This window comes from Saccoglossus kowalevskii, chromosome 4 (genome assembly GCF_978046115.1).
Source record: "Saccoglossus kowalevskii chromosome 4, keSacKowa6.1, whole genome shotgun sequence".
NCBI classification, from domain to species: Eukaryota; Metazoa; Hemichordata; class Enteropneusta; family Harrimaniidae; genus Saccoglossus; species Saccoglossus kowalevskii.
In genome coordinates this window covers 23,266,583-23,275,685 of record NC_140644.1, presented here as the reverse complement: position 1 = coordinate 23,275,685, position 9,103 = coordinate 23,266,583, and positions in this window count along the sequence as shown.

The following is a 9,103-nucleotide window of genomic DNA, read 5'->3' as shown; positions in this document are numbered from 1 at the left end:
TATACATCTGTCAACGTAACGCCACAAGTTACAGCGTGCAGTAATTTTGCGGCATTTTACATGGTAATTTCCTCCTACCATATAAGGAAATGTGAATTTCAAATATGGAATGATTACGCGCGTAAGCGTCCTCTAATAATAAAAACAAACATGGCCAGACTCCACATAACAACATTTGCTGATTACGTTGTAAACTTTTTGGATTTCATTTATCTTTAGAATGAAAACATGTATAATAAACAAGTAACCTGTAGAATGCTGTGTGGGTAATATTTTTATATTGATTTTTGTTGCATTTGCAGCAAATAGTTATCAAACAATGAGAAATCTATGGATTGGATATACTTCTGAGCTGGCTTCACGTGCATAGTTCAAGCCTGCCTAACAAGTGCTTATACAATGATTTAATTACAGCACCTAGACGGTCTGTGGTTACAGCTTCATGTTCAGAGTAATCGCAAAATTGATATTACAATTAATAGAAAATCATGAAAGACTGGCAGTCCCATGCAATTAATAGCAAGTGAAATTCCTGGAATTGAAACATGTATTTTGAAGTCACTGATGTAGGCAATGAATGATAACTTCAAGTTGGCATGAAGACGAGGTAGTTTATTTAATCAGTGCTGAACTAGAGGCTGAAATTATAATTAAGTACGTTGTCATATAATGTGTTTATTTCAATTTCTTCTGAAGTCAAATAGAATACACTGGTGAAACCGTAAGTGAAAGAATGTTTTGGAGGTATAGTTTACATTGTGTATGGAGTGGTAGGCTCGGGTGTCACATATTTTGTTCATTTCCAACTCTTATGAAGTCACATAGAATTTCACTTAATTTATTTTCGCTGAAACGTTGTCAAGCATAACATGTGAATCCGATTTTCTTTGTGCTGTGTCTCAATAGAGTATGAGGTAAATGGCATTTTCACTGGAATATATTTCAGGGGAAAAACGTTTTCAGTAAAAATGAAGTATACTACATTATTACATATGTACTGCAGTTAATTTTGATTCGTCTATGAAATCGGTATTTCTACACCCCATATGCAAACAAAGTAGTCCTTTCAAGAGTAGCGTTTTCGAAACATAGCAGAAATAAATATTTAGAAGTGCGATACTTTACCTTTGGGGTACATGAATATACTTGTCGAGTGAAATGAAATTTGAACAACAGTAATGGTACTTCTAGGCAGTCACTTACTTATTTTGACTAAAACTAATTTGCATATCACCCATGCAATAATGTTTTCGGTATTTTCACGGTCAATATGCTAATGAACATGGTATTGGCGATCCGCTCCACTAGGATTGCCCCTCAAATCATTTGTGTGTGTGATTTCCAGTGTGTTCATGTATTAGTTCTTCTGTGATTTTTTTGGCTTGGCCGATTTCGCTCAAACATGGCAGGTAGGTCACACCTTCACCCTAGTTATTAGGAAAAATCTGCAAAAAAATGTTGGTCCGTCGTTGCCATAGCAACAGTAAAAAAATGATTTTTAGATAGCTTCGAGCTAAATGTATCTCCTACAAATTTAGGATACAGCACCTCAGACATAGCTCATTGTACTCGGCTTGAGTGTGGGCACAATGATACTATTTGAAGTTTTGATATCTTTTTTCATCACTGAGAAAGTTGACCCCAAATTTAGAGTAACTGTTCACCAGGTATGGCTTTTTAACTAACTCTTCTGTGATTTTTTTTTTTGGCTTGGCTGATTTTGTTCATACTTGACAGGTAGGTCGTACCATCACTAATTGGGAAAACAATCCTGACCCACCACTACCATGGCAACAGCCAAAATCTTTTTTTGAATACTTTCGTCCCAAATTTATTACCTCTTACCAGTCTTGTAATAGCAGTGTTCAAATGATCATGCCTTTTATTTTGTTTTATTTTATTTATCATCGGCGCCGACATTGTTACACTGTATCAATACGGATTTCTGGGGAAAATTATACACATATCATAGAGTAGTTTACATGGTGGACAGATCTCTACTAAAGCAATACAATGCACCTTATTTGATGAAATCAGGGTAACCGTTCTCGAGATAAGGTACTTTGTAGCTTCAATTAGCATCTCTTAATTTTGGACAAAGGATGACACAACAAAGAACTAGTAGTAAAGACAACGGCACCATTTTGGATGAATAAGCACTAATTATTTAATTGGAGCTGAACTTAAACTGCTAAATCTTTCCCCCTTTTTATTGAATTTTCACCAAATTTTCAACAAATGAACTTTATATAAATGTTAAGATATAACATGATAGCATAATATACAGCTTATTTTTGGCAACTTAGAAAAGAAGTATGCAAAAAGAAGAAAACATAACTGGGAGCTGCCCGGAAAATTTGAAATCTCTGTGCCTGATCGATCCATTTTTATGCCAAAATAACCAATGAATCATCTCAATTCTACAGCTGTGAATGCTCTAACATTTACAATTCGTTTTACTTTGCATTTATGCTGCATTTTAGACATGTTAAAAACAAAATAAACGTATTTTACCGTATATAAAAGTGAAGGAGTGAAACATTCTCTTCGTAAATAAAAATGAAGTCCATGGAAACAAAGTACCGGGTTGGAGGTACCACTTTTAAAATGGGCTTGTCACACTCTTTAAATTGATATCACACTCACAAAACCTAGATTTTTGTCTATTAAAATATATATATTTTTCAAATTATGAGTGATAGATATGCCAGAAAGTTGTAAGTCGATACGAAAATTGCCGTTAAACTTTCGTTTTTATTGCCGTTTCGCCAATTTTCGGCCGATTCTCACCTATCACCTCTCATTCTATAGCTGTCATCCCCTACTTGAGTTTTGTGGGAAAACGCAGCAAACTTCTCTGGATTTAGAACACCGGGTTAAATTTGGAGGTCACGCTCGCGTTCACGGCGCTTGCCAGGATTTTCAAATGTTACAATATTTATTCTCCCGTGTTTTCAAAACGGCTATTCGCAATGGGTTGCATTTTTCAGAAAATGACCATAAGATATAGAGCTAGAATTCATAGTAATTTTTTTTTGCTTTTACTTATGCTCACGTATTTTGTAGTTTTTGATGTCATTAACCAAGTGACTGAAATCCCTAATATTCGCTGTACACCACATGGAATAATGCGATTGAGAGAACTTAATGTATGTTGACTGAGCTTTATCATAGACCATCAACATCAAAGTACCAAGAGGTTTCTGCTGGCGACGTTGCGGCGTTACCCAGTTCCAAATAAAGATTACCAACGCCAAATGAGCGACATTTTTACCGGAAATCAAGATTCATTCAATCCACGGCTAACAAGCAACATCACAAGCGAAGTTGTAGCGTTCAGCTCATCAACGACCGCTGTCGACGAAAGTCATTTCGTCAGTGGAGTACCGCAGTTGTGACGTCATGTTTGCCAATGCACAAAGAAACTTTTAACTTAATTTAAACTACGTATGACTGATTCGAAACATTCCATCGAGATCGGACGGTGCCCTATCGTGACAACCCTTCACCATTGTATTCAAACGAACCACGTGGTGTGCTGTTACATTCTCCTTCAAACCCGGGATTCAACTATTAGAGGCGTTTTAATAAAAAACAAACATCGCAAATCATTCAAATTTAGTATTTTTAAACAAGTATACTAAAAAAGAAATGCTCAGCGATGCTAAAGAAGGATAGATATTACTTTTTCAGTATACACATCTCTGTTTATACAATCCTTCACATATTCTACTCCCAACTATTCCTGCGTAAAATGGAATAGCCTCTTTCCATGTTGACATTCAGAGTAAAATCACGTGATAGGCTGTTACAATTGGCTGTTACATACTCTTTCGCCGGTCTGGAAGATGTGTTTAATTAGCTCTCATTCAAGCGACAATGCATATTTCCCAGTGGGAATGAACGTAGTTCGAATCTGCCATTAAAAAATAGGGGTCTTTTCAGCAAAAAACGAATAACCCTTGAGTGCACACAATACACTGAATTTTAGAACAAATCTTGCATTAGTTACAGCAGCAGAATACCACAGAAATATCAGACGAAACATGAAAACACTATATATTGTATTTTGGCCTGAACCCTCTCTATTGCAATTCCTGGAATTACCCCCATATGTGCAACCACTTCTCACCTTGGTATCACCCAACTCTGAAAACAAATTCTTAATACCACGCTGAAGCGTTTGGTAATAAGGTTATGGCCATCAATCAGCCACTTCGAATCTATGTGCGTTCTATATATGTGCCAAAAACAATGAACAAACTTCGTCCATGCATTACCATGATCCGGTTTCTAAATTGCAGTAATGCTGGATTTTTATGCGCTTTCATCAACGGAATGGCCGATTGTCCATCATCGTTATTCAGCAATTGTCAACCATGCAAAACGAATCATGTGCGTGTGTGACATTATTTATAATCTATATGTGAATTTTGAAAGTGATCGATCAAGGAATTTTCGCAGATATAGCTCCAAAACAGCATTCTAATAATAGCTGACAATTGGACAGAGCAATTCATGACCTAGATCCGGTTCTACAATTGCAGAAATATCATGTTATGCTATGACGTTCGTCAATATAGCATCATATTGTACTTAGCAGTTAAATTGGGAATTTAAAAACAAAATGTCTTTCGCCAGGAAACAGACACAGTTATTCGAGTATTGATACCCACTAATGTACATATAGACTTTCAATCGTAAAAGTAATTACATAATTTTTTTAGAAGAAGGTTTGGAGTTAGACACCCTTGAAATGATATGAAATGTTGAGACGTATAGTTTTTAACCAAAGTTTTCAAAAAAGTTCAAAGGCGATGCATTGTTATAACCACCGTGGCACTTCATATGACGAATCCATTGTTAGCGGTCAAACACGTTAACAATGACGGGGAGAGACTTGATGAACATGACCAGTGTATTTTCTCGCAGAGTCCTATCTGATTATTCTAATTTTTCATGAATATTCCGAAAGGTTTCTCCCGCAAGACCTTGCATGTATTCTTGTTTGTTTTTTTCATCGAATGGCTTACATTACCCTATCAAATCTTTCAGCCACCCCAATCATTTCAAATAATCGACCCCTTAGACAAAATAAGGGATGCTATAAAATTTAACAATTTGTCAACTAATAAATGCATTTCAGGTTAGTTTTCGTGATGAGATACACCGTAACACGGTATGATATTTATGTGTATTATGAACAAAAAATGAATATAATATTCCTGTAATCCATTGCATTATATTGTATTATTTGGTCCACGGACAATGAATACTATGTGCTGTAGAAAGAGTACCACGTGGTCCACCACACAAATGTCGTCAGTATCAGTAATATTCTTTACATTAATAAGGTAACTTTCGATATAATGTGTATTTTGTATGGCAACATTTCAAATATAATCGTGCCAGGAATACCAGAAATATGAGACCAGACAGAATTTTTGAGAAGAAAAATGGCCATCCATCAGCCACTTCGAATCTATGTGCGTCTATGTCTTTTGAAATATAGCAGATAATATTTGGTAATCGTAGTCCTAAATAACTATTAAAAATAGCTAGACGTTTCGAGCAATGGCTCTTTATCTTCTATATATCATATTTATCAGTCCGAGCAGCGTTTATTTATTTATAAACTACTATGTCTTTTGAAGTTTTGTATATGTGCCAAAAACAATGAACAAACTTCGTCCATGCATTACCATGATCCGGTTTCAAAATTGCAGAAATGCTGGATTTTTATGCGCTTTCATCAACGGAATGGCCGATTGTCCATCATTATTAATCACATAGGTAAACGAATGCACATGCAGACATATCCTCAATATGTACTAAGTACGGCTGTAAGTGGCCCAGGCATGTAAAGGGTGTGGCTTCGGAACATTATTTGTCAAAACAAAATGGATTCTAGTTGGCCATTTTGAATTCGAACTGTATATCAATGTTTCATGATGTTCAATGAATGCCCAAAATTCCAAATGATCGACCCCTTAGACAAAATAAGGAATGCTCTATTTTTAACGATTTTCACTTAATAATAAATGATTTGATTATTTCAGGTTCGTTATCGTGATGAGATGCATGGTATGATATTTAATAATTATGTAAATTGTGTTTATTAGCCAACTTAGTTCAAGTGTAGATCGGAGTGAATAACTTAAAGGGCGGCAGTCGTCGCGCCGTATACAACGCGTGTAAAATACATTGTTTATTTACATGAAATTCGAACACGCGCTGCGCGACGACCACCGCGCTTTAATAATTTACCCCTTGCCCTCTGGTATTGTATTTTTAATGTATATTTTATGCCTTCTAAACATTATTTATCATCGGAATTTTACTTTCCCACTTTGTGTCATATATTCACATTGTTATAACTGTTTGTTTATTAGGAATTATTAGACAGAAATTAAAAGACAATCTCCGATGAGAAAGTGCCAAAGAATTTATTTGGTTGTACAAACATAAGACTTGTAACATTCGACTATTATTAACATTCAGGTTGCAGAATAAACTGCAGAACTCAATGTTAAAGCTATTGGCAACACCAAATAAAAGAGCTCGATTTGATAAGCAAGACATGATTTTTCTTGTACTCAGCGTTGCACCTATGTATGTTGAATATGTTTCGTGTGAAAGAGGACATTCGTCCATGTCATATTAATGTGCGCGTGCGTATAATTGCACCAAACCTGTCACCCTATTGAAATCAAAATGTAAAACGTCGACCCAACTGTCTGGACTGCTGAATTCAGTGTTATATTATAACACTTTTAAATACTTAAAAATTACATCCAGGAAAAGCTTTTACATGTATTTGTTTCCAAGGTTTTACAACGCTGTGATATGTCCGTCAGTTCAGTTTGGTCTATGTTGTGACTTTGGTCTGTCTGTCATTCATAGTTTTGGGTTGTGTTCCTGAACATTTGAATTTTAATTATGACACTATTTGTGCATCATTGGAAGTTATTTGTACTATACTAGTGATTATAAATTGATATACTGTAAAGTAGAAGAATAGAACAAGTGTTCGAAAGTTTTACTTAAATGTGTGTTGTATGTGACCTTACGACAGGACACAACATACCACATTCTGAGCTATGTCCGTGTCCTTGAAACTAGTGACAACAAAACTTTGCCGGCCATAATACACTTATTGATGGCATTTGATAAGCACATTTAAAACAAGTTAAGCAATAAAAATAAGGGAAAAAATAGTCACAACATTTTTCAGATAAGTATAGTGATATTCATTTAAGTTGCAACAAATATTATTAGTGACCAATTATTGAGAAATATTTACTTGAATTACGTTATTTTTCAGTAGATATTTGTATGTTACGTTTCACAGTTACAATGTCGGTAGGTTTTATCGAAAGCGAGGCTACATACAGAGCGTACAGATTTGTGACGCAAATTATATCAGTTTTCAGTTGTTTGTTGTACCGGATACTGGAAAGAAATTACTTTTGTTTCCTTTTAAACCTTTACGCTCAATTGGTGTTTATCCTTCGGAATAAGGTCTTGAATTTCCAGTGTCTCGTTTTGCAATCGGAAAATGACCCCCGAAACGTCCTCGAACGATATAAAGAAAAGGCATTTAGAACAAAGTTCGTGAATAAACTTTTTGCGAAAACGTATCATGTTAAGGATTCTAAATAACATATGATTTTATATGTGGCAAACATTTTGTGCTCTTTTTCCCAATTACAACTTGAACGCGGAACTCACACGTGAAAAAGAATAATCTTCGAGGATCTAAATGTGATTAAATACTAGTTTCGTCATAGATGTTAGTTTGCGCAACGATGACTGCGCATGACTGCGTGACGAGTCGTCTAGAAAACTACATTCATGCCGCATTAATGACTAACTCAAATCTTTACTTTGATGTCGAGATAAAATTCAAAAGAAGTTTATAGATTTCATTACGGGTAATTACTAGCGCTACTTTGTTGTAAAATCCGACGTTACTACTTTTAATAAACTCGGATCAGGCGGGGATATAGTCTGGCGAAGCAGAAGTCTGTGAAGAGAAAAAAAATAGATTCTACAATCCACTTGCAACACAGAATGAATAGAATGTATAATTCGTGTCAAGGCAGCGTTGTTTAAAAATTGACAATCTGTGTTCTCGGACTAAATCTGTGTGTATACGTGTGGACGCCCAAGTAAGCCCTCATGGTTGTCACACAATGTCATCCACTGGTATCTTCATTTGGGTTGGGAGGGATTCATACACGTATACTTGTAGATTTGAAATTACCACAGGGTCATGTTCACCATTAACCCATGGCTTCAAAGTTATATTTTGGCTTTGCTCCTTTTGCTGCATTTTAAGTTTCAGTGTATTAAACAGATGGAGATTTCACTATCAAACCAAGAATGTGCACTTTTGAATTTATACCACTGAGTGAACAGTCGGCTCCGGGAGTCCACCTACTCCCTGGTACGAACCAAACACGTTAACCAATGTATCATCGCCCAGGTTCTGAAAATACCTGAAATGAAGTGACCAAAGCCAATGTGTAAATGTGAACACACGTAGTATATTTAAACATCGGTTGCTTATTTGGATAATAGCATGTCTTGAGAGCAACAAATTTCTCAACGCAGTTGTGGCTCAAAGCAAACTTTGCACCATCTTGCATGGCATCTTCAGTTCACTGTTTATTTCATGTTAATTGAAATACTGCACAACTCTATTCCCTAGTTTTTTTATGCAGGCGTTAAATACGCGACAATTTTACCGTACGCGTAATTTCACCCAGTTAGCTGCAGAGATCGGTTTTACATGGATCATCTGAATAAAAAAAAGTATCAGTTATCTACTATCGCTTATGCTTCAACGTTGAACTGTTACGAACACATATTCAAGTGCCACACATTTCACGAAAGCACTAATATAAACCGGAAATGTGTTCTCTCATACTTAAAAAAAATTCTGGTAATTCTTCTGTAGTTCGATAAAATTTATCTAAAATTTATTTAATAGAAATTTACACAGTTTTCAATTGTTACAATTACTCCACAAAATTGAGATTACTGCATTTTATAAAATTGGATTACATAATTAATTTTCAATTGTTACAATTACTCCGGA